We start from the raw sequence: 14,704 nt of genomic DNA, 5'->3' as shown, positions 1-14,704 counted from the left end.
GCCAGACACGGTGGTACACGCCTATAGTCCCTGCTATTCAGGGGGCTGAGGTGGGAGAATTGCTTTACTCCTGGCAGTTGAGGCTGTAGTGAACTGTGATTGCCCCACTGCACTCCAGCCTATGTGACAAAGGTGAGACCTTACCAAAAAAAAAAAAAAAAAAAAAAAAAGTAAATGAAATCATCAATTTAAAAATGTTCTTTTTTAGAGATAGAATGGACTATGCAAACACATTGTGAAGACCACCCAGCAAGAATAGAGAAAGGGGACAACATGGGGAAAAGTGACAGATCAGAAGATGGTAGAGGATCTTCAAGGCACATCTGCACGTCCAGATGCAGGCACAAATCACACGTCAATCATCTCAGACCATTTAGAGTGTATTTTGCTTTTAAATGTATGCAGAAAACAGTCTCCCCAAATATCCTTCCTAAAATCTAGAAATGGATTTCCAATATTAAATCAAAACTCACTATGATAAAAGCTCACAGTAAAGGATGTAATAAATGTCTCATATAGATTCCTTCATTTATTCCTCATGATCCTAAGACCTGGGAAGAAAAGAGGAAATTGAGGCTTACAGGAGCTAAGAAATCAGCAGAACTAGGGTTTGATCCCAGAAATCTGACTTCAGAGTCTACCTACATAATTACCTTACTCTTGGCTTCTCCATACTATAATAAAAACAATGTTTTCATAGCCAATTTATAGTATAATTAAACAACAACAGATCTTTGGTCTCAAGAACCTTCAATTTAATAGGTTTCATATATTTTAAGATTAGCTTTTGGAGCTAGTTTTGATTTCAAAAGGCAGTGAAACAGGGAAAATACTGTTATCCCTGATTTTTCCTTCTTTCTCCAACACCCACCCAAAACACTCATAACCCCATAACCTCTACACACTTATGCGATTTTTTCAAGTAGTACCTAATTTATTTAATACCACTCTAAGGCCAGCTCTTCATATGTTCTTCTGCCATAGCAAATTGGAAAGAGAAAAACGCCATTAGTACCTGAAATTTCCTTTTTCCAGGATCATCTACGAAGTAGGGGGAGCAGGTAAGCAGGTGAGACAATTTAGTGACTAAGATTATAAGCTTCATAGTTTGAGTGCTCTAATTTGTGGCCTCTGCTACTTGTGAAATATCACACAAGTGTTTTTTTTTAAATTGTACTTTAGGTTCTGGGGTACATGTGCAGATCATGCAGGATTGTTGCACAGATACATACATGGCAAGGTGGTTTGCTGGTGTTTTTATTAATAGCATCTGTCAAATGGACAATAAAACTGTTTCCACTTGTTATGAGGATCTAATTACATAATCTCTATAAAACTCTCCACGTTTTGTGTGGTAGTAAGTAGCCAACCACTAATAGACATTAATACTAATTCTTGTCTGGAAAAGCATCCAGAGTTATAAATTATGCCTAACTACATTTATTCTTGTTATTGTGGCTGTTTTTAACAGATTCATTATTGCAGCTATACAGAAAATCATCTGTCATTCAAATGGTAACACATTATTTAGGGGAGTCTTCTGCAAGTCAACTCATTGGTACATAGTCATCACTAGAATTTAATGTGTAACAAGAACCATATTGAATTTCTGTGTGATAGATGGAGGCATTTGATATTATTTAGATGTAAAACATTGGTGTCTCTTTTCAACCACAAATAAGGCTCCAACACTGCTATTGGGAAATGTACTGTAGGGTTGCAGGCATTCCTCCAGCCCGCCTTCATGTAGAGGTGGATAGCCCTCAATTAAGGTAAGAAAACAGGTCTGGAATTTCCACATCAAAATATCATCTCTGCCATTTACACAACCAACACGAATCTCTAGTTTACCTGTTCTGGCTTTCTACTAGTGACTCTCATCTCAAATTACTCCACACAACTTTTAGTCATAACCAAACACCTGATCATTGTAGTAGCTATGTAAGCCCCTAAGGTCTCCAAGCATGAGTCCTACCCTAAGCCAGATATCCGTAAAACCACAGAGTTGGAGCATGCTATGCCTGACCTCTTATTGTGCCTTCCACTTCACATAAGCTGCCTCCAATTGTTGCAAAAATATCATCAATGACATTATTCATTTTTTCATTATGAAAACCTCCAAATGATAAATTTCTCTCTAATCTCCAGGGCAGAATAACAATATAAATACAGTTGACAAACTGCTTAACTTCCCATTTCTGGATAACGAAAGGTTTATAACACTCCATGTACTGGGTTGAAGTTCTGAGTTAAATTTTGAGCTCAGTTCCATTAGTTTTTCACAATCACCTTTTCTTTGATCATTTTAAATTGCTTCATATTTTTAAAATAATTTTTATCTGATTTTCATAACACTCAATTCAAAAATGGTTCCTGCCATCTGTCTGTTGAGGCACTAAGCTCACTGCTGTCTGCATGTGGTCTCGGCTCTCATGGAGCCATTTAGCTGCTTCGGATCATCTTGCCTGTTCTCATACCCATCTCTGCTCAACAGCTTATATTACTCATCTGTTTATAGCAAGCTCTGCCGAATAAATAAGGCAAAAGATTTATTCCCAGATGTGGTTTCCAACTCTGATCTCTGGTCTTCTGAGTGATCTCCTTTGTTTGTAGATTACTGTCTCATTTTTCTTTGACTTTTTGTGTAAAACATCCTTGAGGACTCATCTATTTTTTGTGTCACCATTTTCTCAGCAAGGATTTTATCTGAAACAATTTAAACCCGCTGCTCTACTGTGACTGCTCTTCTCAGATTTCTAAAGACTTCTCAGTTATTAAATACAGATGGTCCCCAACTTATGATGGTTCAACTTAGAAGTTTCCTACTTTATGATTTTGTGAAAGTGGTAAGCCTTCTGTAGAAATCACACTTCGAATACTCACACAACCATTCTTGTTTTCACTTTCAGTACAGTATTCAAAATTACATGAGATATTCAATTCCTTATTATAAAATAGGCCTTGTGTTAAGTGATCTTGGTTAATTGCAGTATTCTGAATATGTTTAAGGTAAGCTTGGCCAAGCTAAAATGTGTTGTAGATTAGGTGTATTCAATGCATTTTTTATTACAATAGTTTCAACTTACAATATATTTATTGGAATATAACCCCATTGTAAGGCAAGCAGCATCTGTGAAATAGTTAATTGTCAAACTTTATCTTTTTCCAATAGCACTTGACGCAGGTGTTCACCCCTTCTTTGTAAGTACACTGTCCTCACTTCCTTCTTAGGGACTCCCCACTTGCTCAATCATTGCTCTGTCTTCTTCGTTAGCTCCTCTTCTCCCATTGTTAAAGTTGGAGTCTTCCAACAATTTGTCCTTGGACCTTCAGTTCCTCGTTTGTTGACCTCATCTAGACTCTAGTCTTGAAATGCCATCTATATTCTGATGACTGTTGTTTTGACAAAGTCATTGGTCATAAAATGTCCCCAGCCTATTATAACTGAGGCCAAATCTTTATTTAAATTTCCCCAGCCCTAAAATTATTAGAAGCATTCCTGTGTCCTCTCTTTCACACTGTACATCCAATCTCTCAGAAAATACTATTGGCTTGAACTTCAGAAAACATCCAGACACCAACGCCTCTCACAAACTCCATTTAAGTTTAGGTCACCATCATATCTCACTTTGATGACCACAATAGCTCCTCACGAGTTCTCTGCTTCTATCATTTTCCTACTACAATCTATTCTTTTAAGACGTAATGTCATCCTTCTCAAAAGTCTCCAGAGGCTCCGAATTCCACTAGAGAAATAGCCAAATTCCTCCCAGTGGCATACCATTACCTCTCTAAATTCATCCCCTTGTTCACTTCATATTGGCCTCTTTGCCAATTCTCCAGCACACAAGGCATGTGGCCACCTCAGGGCCTTTGCACAGCTTTCCTTTTACTGGAATACATTAATCCTTTTATATTTTGTGAGGGTTATTTTGACCACTCAATTTAAAAATTACGGCCAACTCTCCACACTCCTATTCCCTATGCATTTCCCTTTCTCTTTTCTCTGATCTACGTTTTTAAAACATCCATTTAATTTAATACTTTCTAACATACTGCATAATTTACTTATTACATTTGTTGTCTATTTTCTGTCTTGCCTGGAATATACTGAAGACTAAATATTGGTTCATCGAACATGGCAAGAATATCTATATTGATAAGCATTCTTAAAGATGACAGAATGTACTCTAGCTAATTTGAGGAAAATTATGAGATAGTTCTCTTTATCTTCAGTACAACGTAAGTAAAAGAATAGATGACTTTTTGATAATTCCCAGAAGCACATGGTAAAAGTTTCCAGCTAAAAGGGCAGCTGCTGTCAACACTTTTTCCCATAATTAGAAAGTAGCCAGATAAAGAAGCTGTTGTCACTATTCAAGCCCTACAAGAAAAACAAATCCACTTGCCAGCATTTTTGACAGAATATCCCATCTCTTCATTCATGACTGCCATTCTGAAAATGTCCAGTTTGCTAAGATCTAGGTCATAAACACAACCATAGCTGAAAAGCAATCTGATACATGTAGCTTTTATCTTTCTTTATATTTGTGGATGCCACACACCCTAAGAGGGTGTGTAGTAAGCCAATTGCATTGCTGGTCACAGCCCACCCTTGTGGCTACTCAACATCAGTATGTACATGAACTCCCACACTTAACACTTCCAGGTAACAACAGCTACACACCGCACATAAATGAAAATGCACTGACCTTCTCTCCAAAGTAGATAGTTCAAAAGTTCATCAAGCATTTCATCTACTGCTGGATGATTAGCTCTCCTCACTCAGGCATGTTCCTCTCTCACTAGGCTGCAACTTTTGGGAAAAATGATTTAGACTACTCTATCATGCTTATAGAAAATTCTGGCGAAAACAGAGGGAAAGCATCACATATATACCAGAGCTAGAAGAAAAATAATATTTTAGTCTTCAGTACTACAACTAGTCACAAGGCGACATAATTCACAGCTTCCTTCCTCCATTACATATTCCACCTTCTATTTGCTCCCACGCAGCTCTAGGGATGGCCCCCAAAGGTTCTGGAGAATTCTAGGTATTTTTTCTCTCACCTTGTTCTATGTAGCAACAACCTTTCATTTATTTGATAATCAAGAACAGTCACCCTGACAACGGTTGGTTCTTTGCCTTTTTTTCACCTTTTACTGCTAAGATTTAAATTATTTATATGATCATATCTGATATTTCCCTTTGGTTTCTTTTATGCATTAATAGCTTTTTTATATCCAGCAACTTTTTATTAACATACAGTGTCTTAGCAATACTATTTTAAAATATTATAATCTATCTGCAATATATTTTGAGATCTGGTATTGTTCTAGCCTTATATATGCTATTTCTATTCTAATTCTTTATACTGTATACAAATATCACTGCTTTTATAGGTTTAGAGTTTTATGGGGTTTTTTTAGTCATTCAATTTAAAAGTATTATTCATGTTAGTCACAGTGTTAGGTGATAAGGATAATAGGGAGATAAGATATCTTTATAGTCACATTCTTATAAATTGTAATGGTTAATAAATAAGCAATTAAAATAATTTCAGAAAGAACAATGCATCAGAAAAATAAATGAGATACCATAATTTTTATTTTATCTTTTCATTTTTTTTCTTCTTTAATTTTTTTCTTTATTTTTCACATCAGACAACTAAAGCATTGATATCATAACAAGATTTGAGGGAGGCACATCTCACACATGAGCATGAAACTCCAATCAAGGATACTGTGATTTTAAAAAATATATATATCAAAAATAAAGAACACTGTTTTAATAGCAAGTCCAGTGAAGATCTCTTCGAGAAGCAATGATTAGATTTACTTTTTTTTTTTTAAGACAGAGTCTCGCTCTGTCACACAGGCTGGAGTGCAGTGGCACGATCTCTGCACACTGCAACCTCTGCCTCCCTGTTCAAGTGATTCTCTTGCCGCAACCACTCGAGTAGCTGGGACAACATGTGTGTGCCACCATGCCCAGCTAATTTTTGTATTTTTAGTAGAGGCAGGGTTTCACCAGGCTTTTCTTTTCTAGGAGAATTTTTATTACAGCTTCGGTTTCATTATTTGTTATTGACCTGTTCAGATTTTTGGATTTCTTCATGGTTACATCTTGGCAGGTTCTAATTGTCTAGGAATTTATTCATTTCTTCTAGGTTTCCCAAGTAATTGGCACATCATTGCTCATACTAGCCTCTAATGATTCTTTGAATATATGTGGTTTCAGTTGTAATGTCTCCTTTTTTATTTCTGATTTTTTTGGATCCTCTCTCTTTCTTAATCTAGCTAAAGCCTTGTCAATTTTATCTTTTTTAAGAAACCAACTTTTTGTTTCATTAATCTTTTCTAATGTTTTCTTCATTTCAACTTCATTTATTTCTGCTCTGATCTCCATTTCTTTTTTCTTCTACAATTTTAGGTTTGGTTTGCTCTTGCTTTTCTAGTTCTTTTTTTTTTCTTTTAATTTTACCTTTTTTTTTTTTTTCATTTTACATTTTTTTCACTTAGCTTCAGAGTTTTTGAAAACAAGCCAAAATCAGTAAGTGTTAAGTGTATTCATAGGTCTAGCCATTTGGGAATTTCATATTTTCAAATTCCACTTTAATAAGTAATGCTTATTCTACTGGCCTTTATTTTTAAGAGGGCAGCTTAAAGTAAGCTGTAGGTAGTTGTCCGGTTCATACCTATATAAACTTGCAAAGAAAAATAGGCAGTTAGCCCCCACAGGAGCATGAGAAATGACTCCACCTATTTTGTATTTAGCTACCATAGTACTATGTTTCCAAAATTAATTTAAATTACAGAATTTTTCCCAACTTCACCTATTTGTTTGGAAAGCAGTTTTTCACTACTATCCCTTTTATTTAATTGAGGCAATTTAAAGGGGACTTGTCTCACACAATGTTCAAAGTGTCACTTTACAAGTGTTTCTCAATTATAGAGCTTTTCATGATTCTATCACCTTCACCTCTAAATTAGCCATCATATATTAATGTGAGACCATCCAACTACTTCCTGTAAGTGAAATGCATAACTTGAGTATTTATAATGTGCTAGGCATTTGGCTTATTGTCATTATGTTATTATTTCTTTTTAGTAACTTTTTAAAGATACACTAAATAATTATTTGCTAGGCACTGGCCTAAGCACTTTGTAAATATTAACATCATTTTGAAGTTTCTATTTATTTATCTCTAATTGGCATATTAAAATTTTGTATATTTATGGGGTAAAATGAATTTTTTTGAGGGGAAGTCTCACTCTGTCTTCCAGGCTGGCGTGCAGTGGCGTGATCTTGGCTCACTACAACCTCCACCTCCCGGGATCAAGTCATTCTCCTGCCTCAGCCTCCTGAGTAGCTGAGATTACAGGTGCCCACCACCAGGCCCAGCTAATTTTTTGAATTTCTAGTAGAGATGAGGTTTCACCATGTTGGCCAGATTGGTCTTGAATGCCTGACCTCAGGAGATCCACCCACCCTGGCCTCCCAAAGTGCTGGGATTACAGGCATGAGCCACCACGACTGGTCAAAATGTGATATTTTGATCTATGTATATATTGCAGAAAAATCAAGCTGATGAACATACATCCATCCCCCTTCCCAACTTATTTTTTTGTGGTGAGAACATTAAAAATCTATTATTTTGCCAATTTTGACATATACATTATTATTATCTGTGATCACCATATAGTACAATAGATAATTCCTCCAGTCTAACTGAAACTTTGTACCCTTTGATCAACATCTCCCCTTTCTGCATCCTTCATCTTCCCCATAACTCTGGTAACCATCTTTCTACTCTGTTTCTATGAAATCAGCTTAAGATTCCAAAGACAAGTGAGATCGTGCAGTATTTATCTTTCTGTTCCTAGTTTATTTCACTTAACATAATGTACTCCAGTTATATCCATGTTGTCACAAATGACAAAATTTTTGAACATTTTTAATTCACAACATTTTAAATTCACATAAAAAACCATGAGGTAGGTACTACTGTTAAACTGGTTTTTGCTTTTTTTGTTTGTTTGTTTGTTTGTTTGTTTTTTGAGACAGACTCTTGCTCTGTCGCCAGGTGCCAGGCTGGAGTGAGGTGGCGTGACCTCCGCTCACTGCAACCTCCGCTTCCTGGGTTCAAGCAATTCTCCCGCCTCAGCCTCCGGAGTAGCTGGGACTACAGGGGTGCGCCACCATGCCCAGCTAATTTTTAAAATATTTTTAGTAGAGACGGGTTTCACCATGTTGGCCAGGATGGTCTCGATCTCTTGACCTCGTGATCCGCCTGCCTCGGCCTCCCAAAGTGCTGGGATTACAGGCGTGAGCCACTGCGCCTGGCCAAACTGGTTTTACAGATGCAGAATGTGAGACACGGTATATAAAGAAGCCAAAATACACAACTAGTGAGTGACAGAACTGAGAATGTAACATGGGCAGTCTGTCCCCAGGTCCCTCCTCTTAACCATCACACTCTCCTATTTTGCCGGTAACCAGCGTCTCTCACTCTATAGACGCATTACACTAATAAATCCTAAAACTAGTATATGAAGCAATGTGTCATTCTTAATATTTAGTGATAAGTGCCTAAAATGCAGGGGGCACTAGCTTAAACACAGGAACCATTCCCTTGATGTTGTTTTAGTTCACAGAACTGAACCAGAAGAGGACTCCATCACTGTCCTCTCTCCCCTCACCCTCCTTTGTGTGGGACTTCATCCAGATTATAAAGAACATATGCAGACACAAAATTTCTCTAGAATCACATCATTTGGAAACTTGTCCAGAAGACATTTTCCTACTAGCTCCAGCTCTACAGAGAACAAGCCACAGAGAGCTGTACAATTGGGCCCCTGTTTGGGATTCCAGGACATGCCTGTAACCAAAATGACAGAATCTTACATTTGGGTAGGCGGAGACAAAAGCCCACTATTGAAGCTTGGGGGTCAGTTGGTGTTTAGCTCCACCCACCGAAACCATAGTGGAGTAAGAGTAGTTTGCTCAAAAGAGGGTGTCGGTTGGAAAGAAAACAGAGCCTGTTCTGATTTGGATAGACTAAATTATTTTTTTATTCTATGAATGAGTGTTATTATTGGCCCACTTACCAGTAAGCTCTAGTAAAACTCTGGTGAGCTGTTAAGAAGGTAACTCGTTCACGGTTATGCAACAAGGAAGGGACTGAATCAGGATTTAAGCTGAAAATAGTATCCAGATTTTAACCATTAGTCAGTTTATAGTAAGAATTCCTCTGTGTCCTATAGTTGTATTTAAGCTCACACTGACTGGGGAAGAAATGCATTGTTTCCTGTGCCATTCAAAAGAAGGAAGGGAAACTAAACAGGCTGATAATCTACTTTGAGCCACTCGCCTTGCTACATGCTTTAACATATGATCTTATCTGTTTTTCAGCTCAATTTTAAGAAGGAGGTGTATTTGTTTTTTTAACTAATTGTCAGTTGAGTAACAAGCTCAAGGCTATACATCCAATTTTATTTAGAACCATAATTCCAACTAGGGTGTATTAGAAACCCATGCCTTTGAAGTAGCTCAGAGGCGCTCATGCTTTCAAATATCATGAACCAGTGAAATATTTTTTTAAAAACCATTTAACTAACCTAAATGAAGTATAAATTTTCTATTTTGTCATCTTAGGACATATAAAAACAAACTAAAACAGGAAAGAAGCAGAAAGAAAACAGGAGAAGGATATAGAGAAGAAAGAGGAGAAGGAGGATGAGAAAAGGGAGGAGGAAAAGAAGAAAATACACACAAACACCCTCCCATCTATTGTAACCTTCATTTTGTAAAAGAAATCAGCGCTTTTATAGTAGAGATCATCCCATGTTTTAAATGAGAAATTAAAATTCAGAGAGATTAAATGACTAACTTTTCTAAAGTCACAAATAGCCCACCTCTTTCTTATTTATGCTATTGATCTCCTCTTTTCTCAGTTCTGAATGCCTGACCTGTATCCTATGCTTTTTTTTTTACTTATCACCCTGTGTCTAGAGGGAGGTAAAAAGAGAAGGACCCAAGCCCAGCAAAAAGCAACAATAAATGTACATTCATGGAGATGCTGGCAGTTGACTTAAACTTGAGCCACTTCTCAGAAGTAGCACCTATCGCTTTCTGACATTTGTTTAGTGATTTTTATTTACCAAACACTAATAAGATCATAATCTCTGTACAAAGGACAGTTCTTAACATTGTTTAATTTTTCTGTATAAAACATGTGGTTTTTTTCACCCAGGACCTTTAAACACTTAAGAAGAACCTCTTTTGGCACCAAATTCAAGAGGCACTCTGTTGTTCATTCACACTGCGCACCAAACGAGTAGTGTTGCCTGGAAATTAGGTCTCCAGAATGCAGGCATCTAAGATGGAAGCACTCTGCCACAGCTTCCACAGAGCTTCCTCCTCCTTGTCAAGGTGAAAATGAATCATTTACTATATTTCCTTACTATTTTTTTAAGTTCAATTCAATCTTTAGCTATTTCCCGTTTCTAGTTTAAATTGTTACTTCCATCAAAATATAATGCCTTATCAGATATCTTATGGGTATGTATCCCCCGCCCCAAAAAAAAGGATTTGTGCCACATACTTAAAATAAATATAACTTGGTCATTGATCTGGAAGAATAAAATCTTCTCTTTTGTTTTAATGAAATAAAAGAATCTCATCCATGTTGACTGGCAAGTGTTTTCTATGTGCCGTGAAAAATACACTATGTAGGTTGTTTTTTTGGTGTGTGTCCTTCAGAATTTATATTAACTCCTATATTGTTATAGGAAAAAAGATTTATTACTAATCATATAGTTTAGAGGAAGGGAAATATGTGTTATGAATCTCCACACATGTTGAAAATAGATGCATAAAATGTTTAGTTTGAAAACAGACTGCACTGATTGACTTAGCCAGAAGTTATAAATGGCATGGTTTACTGTGTCAGTTTGTGAAACTATAGTGCATAATATTGGCTAAGACCATTACCCTGTCTGAAAACTAATCCTGATGGACAAATGTTTAGCAATTCCATGTAGCTTAAACATACTGAGTTTTCAGAGCAGATAATTCATATAGAATTCTCTCACTTCTAGGGATTGGAAAACATTCACAGAGTGCATTTTTTCTTTAATGGAAGTGTGTGTGTGTGTGACACACACACACACACATTTGTCTAATGGTAATAAATTACACTGTTCCCTAAAGTTCTGGGTGGAAGAATTCTCTGCAATCAAGTCCTAATATTCATCAAGCAAAAAGTTAATACTTGAGGCTGTTTCTGGACCAAGTAAACACATTTATGTAAACTTAACTACATAAATGGACTTACTTGGTCCAGAAAGGAGCTAAACAGTATTCAAGGGTTGTAAATGTGATTCTTGCCTTATTTAGTTTGAAAAAAAACACCCATTAAAAAATAATAATCTCAGCTTTATTTCCACATGCCAAGTTGAATACAGAAACTCATTGAAAACTACTTCTAGAAATAAGTATTACCAAAGATGTAATTAAATAAAACATTATTGATTATTCTTTAGATTTAGAATGAAGGTCATGACTGGGCCCTTATACATAACTCAAATCACTGGAATTCCTTTTTATTTACAAGCGTCATTGTCAAAGACAATGGCAATTAAAATCCAAATATGTTATTTAAAATAATTTGTTCTTTTTTGCTGTTGGCAAGTATTGACATATTTTGAAAGATACTCTTGAGAAAGCTTCCAAAGGAATGTTTACACAGCCATTGAAATCATAAAGGCTAGGTTTAGGGGCAATTTATTGAACTCTGTGACAGGAAGATGTTTAAAAGACAGCAAATCAGAGACATTTGATTCCACTATATATTTTTTAATCTAGCTTCAGAAAAAAATGGAGTATATTTATTTTATTGAATATATATCCTGGCTCTTCTTGTAAAATATTGAAATAGTAATTCAGTTTTTACATGTTGGAAATCAGAAATTATTACCCCCATCATACTTCAATATCCCTTTCCTACCCTCATCCCATTCCCTTTCTTCAGAGTAACATAAACCACCAACATAAAGCCTTCCTGGAAAAGTGGGATGTTTCTCAAAATATATTCAGTCTATTACCTCTTAGCAAGGTATGCAATTATTGGTGTAATCTCCAGTAGCATCCTGCCATATTTTATGTTTCTCAAAGTGCCAGAGCACCTAAGAGGTATGCAAAAGTAGAACTAGAATCCCTAAGCTTTTTGTGTTCTATTTCACACAGAAAAATAATGCTTCTGGGCTAGGTACAGTGGTGTGCACCTGTAATTGCAGCTACTCAGGAAGCTGAAGTGGGAGGATTACTCAAGCTTAAGAGTTTCAATCTAGCCTGGGACACATAGCAAGACCTCATCCCTAAAACAATTTTAAAACATAATAATGCTTTTATTGTTCCATGCTAAAAATTAAATGATCACCAAGCTCTATTGTTTCTTGGTCTATCTAGTGTATATAGTGACAGTAAAAGCAATTACAAGAATCTGCCCTGCTCTAAAGCTTTGAAGTTTGGGTAAGTTATATTAAATGCTCTGTGTACTTTTATATTTAATACTCTTTACATATGTTTCATGCAGCCCCAAGGGTGATTTTGAAATAACTCATAGTGTCACTTTCACACTTAACATGACAGATTTCCCCAATCTCAAGTATCCTGAAACTAGTGAATATTTATCTACTCATTATCACCGCATTGTCCTTTGTTGCTTTCCTACCTGACATCACAGAAGGCAGTGTGTAGAGGAGTGAGGAAGGGCTGTGTATGATTCAGCCCTCCCTACCTGGTAGTCCTGGCTGTCATTAAATATCATAAGGGCCTGCTGCAGCAGGCTGGGTTATCTGGGAAGTTAACTCTGAGACAGATATTTGTGTGGTAGGGGAGGTTTGCTAGATTTAGCAGACGAAAATTCAGGATGCCTGGTTAAATTTAAATTTCAGATAAAAAATAATTATGTTTTTAGTATATTTTGTGTCCCAAGCCATATTTGGGACATGCTTCTACTAAAAATTATTTGTCTGAAATTCTAATTTAATTGTGTGCTCTGCATTTTATGTGGCTCTCTACTTGGGAGTACTTTCAGGATCAACTACTATGGGAATTGAAGAAAGAAGTGCTCCACGGAAAAGGGAGTTGCAATCATAGCAAAGGTCTCACTAGGCCCATTCTAGAGGGAGCTCTGGAGATAGACGGCCCTTCAGAATAGTCCCCCATTTGGGAAGGGAGGAGCCAGAACTTTGAACCCTTTCAAGACAGTCATTGAATGCAGGTTGTCCCAGAAGGGCACATGACCTCATCCAGATGGGCTCTTTTCAGCCAAGGAAACTCTCTGCCGGAATCAGCTGAGAGCAGTTGTCCTGTTCAAGGGTGGGAGGGAAGCTAACTGGCACATCGCAGGCTTCACCACAGTTACCCAGTCTCATCCACTCACTTAACGACAACAGCAAAAAAATAAACATGATGCTGGAATGTCTGGACGTGAAGCTCCAAACAGAAGGATTTTGTGAAACTGGTTTTCCTTTGTAGCAGTCATTCTTTAAAATGCCTTAGGCCAGGCATGGAGGCTCATGCCTGTAATCCCAGCACTTTGGGAGGCTGAGGTGGCAGATCACCTGAGGTCAGGAGTTCAAGACCATCCTGGCCAACATGGTGAAACCCCATCTCTAGTAAAAATACAAAAAATTAGCCAGGTGTGGTGGCGTGCACCTATAATTAAAGCTACTTTGGAAGCTGAGGCAGGAGAATCACTTGAACCCGGGAGGCAGAGGTTGCACTGAGCTGCAATTACAGCAAAGGTCTCACTAGGCCCATTCTGCACTGCAGAGGCTGCAGTGAGCTGAGATCATGCCATTGCACTCCAGCCTGAGTGACAAAAGCAAAACTTCATCTCAAAATAATAATAAAATGCTTTTCATCATAGACCCTTTGAGCAGTGGTGAAACCTGGTCTGCTTCTCAGAATAAGTTTTTCAAATTAAAAAATAAAATACATAAAATGAAAAGCATTTATAATAAAGCTATCAACATTTTTAACAATTACATTTGTGATACAATAAAATATAGTCTGTTTTATTACTACATTAAGTAAAGGGATCTAACAACAGGTCTAATAAATACCATAATTTCAAAGTAGTGATGAATATAAATCATATTTCAAGATAGCTTCAACAGTAGTGATGTTAAATTAAATCTGTGGTTTATACTAGTAACCAGTCACAGATGCTAAATTATGGTTAGAGATAAAGATATATTTTCTCATCCAAGTTCGTAAACCCCAAGTTGATATAGAAACAATTTACTAAAGATGAAATCCCTGGTGGAAATGGGATGTAAAAAAAAGGAAAGTGAAAATTACAAGAAATTGTAATGAGAATTTCAAATAAAAGAAAGTATAAACACTAGTCCATTAGAATAACATTGATATCACAATGTAATCAGACAACTACTAAAAGAGTGTTTGTATCCTATGGTAGAAAGAGAATTAGAGCATTGTTTTGCATATCTGCCAGAGGTGTATTCTGGTCATCAGTTTCTTCATATGTAAAATGGAGATAATCTAGCCTGCCTACCTGATTGTATGATTAAGATTAGAAAAGCGAAATTAATCACTATTAACTTAAAAATATTATTGTGCCTGGGCGCGGCGGCGCACTCCTGTAATCCCAGCATTTTGGAAGGCCCAGGC

At 36.7% G+C, this 14,704-nt stretch overlaps 1 non-coding gene across 1 annotated transcript; it reads right to left on the bottom strand.

Moving 5' to 3' along the window:
- Positions 1–5,658: 5,658 nt before the first annotated feature.
- LOC116562590 lies at positions 5,659–5,762 on the bottom strand. Its single transcript, XR_004274038.1, has one exon. It is a non-coding gene; the product is annotated as a small nucleolar RNA U13 (small nucleolar RNA).
- Positions 5,763–14,704: the final 8,942 nt, after the last annotated feature.

Source organism: Sapajus apella, unplaced genomic scaffold, assembly GCF_009761245.1.
Source record: "Sapajus apella isolate SASKATOON/1434 unplaced genomic scaffold, GSC_monkey_1.0 scaffold32, whole genome shotgun sequence".
Lineage (NCBI taxonomy): Eukaryota > Metazoa > Chordata > Mammalia > Primates > Cebidae > Sapajus > Sapajus apella.
This window is presented reverse-complemented; position numbering and strand designations above follow the sequence as displayed.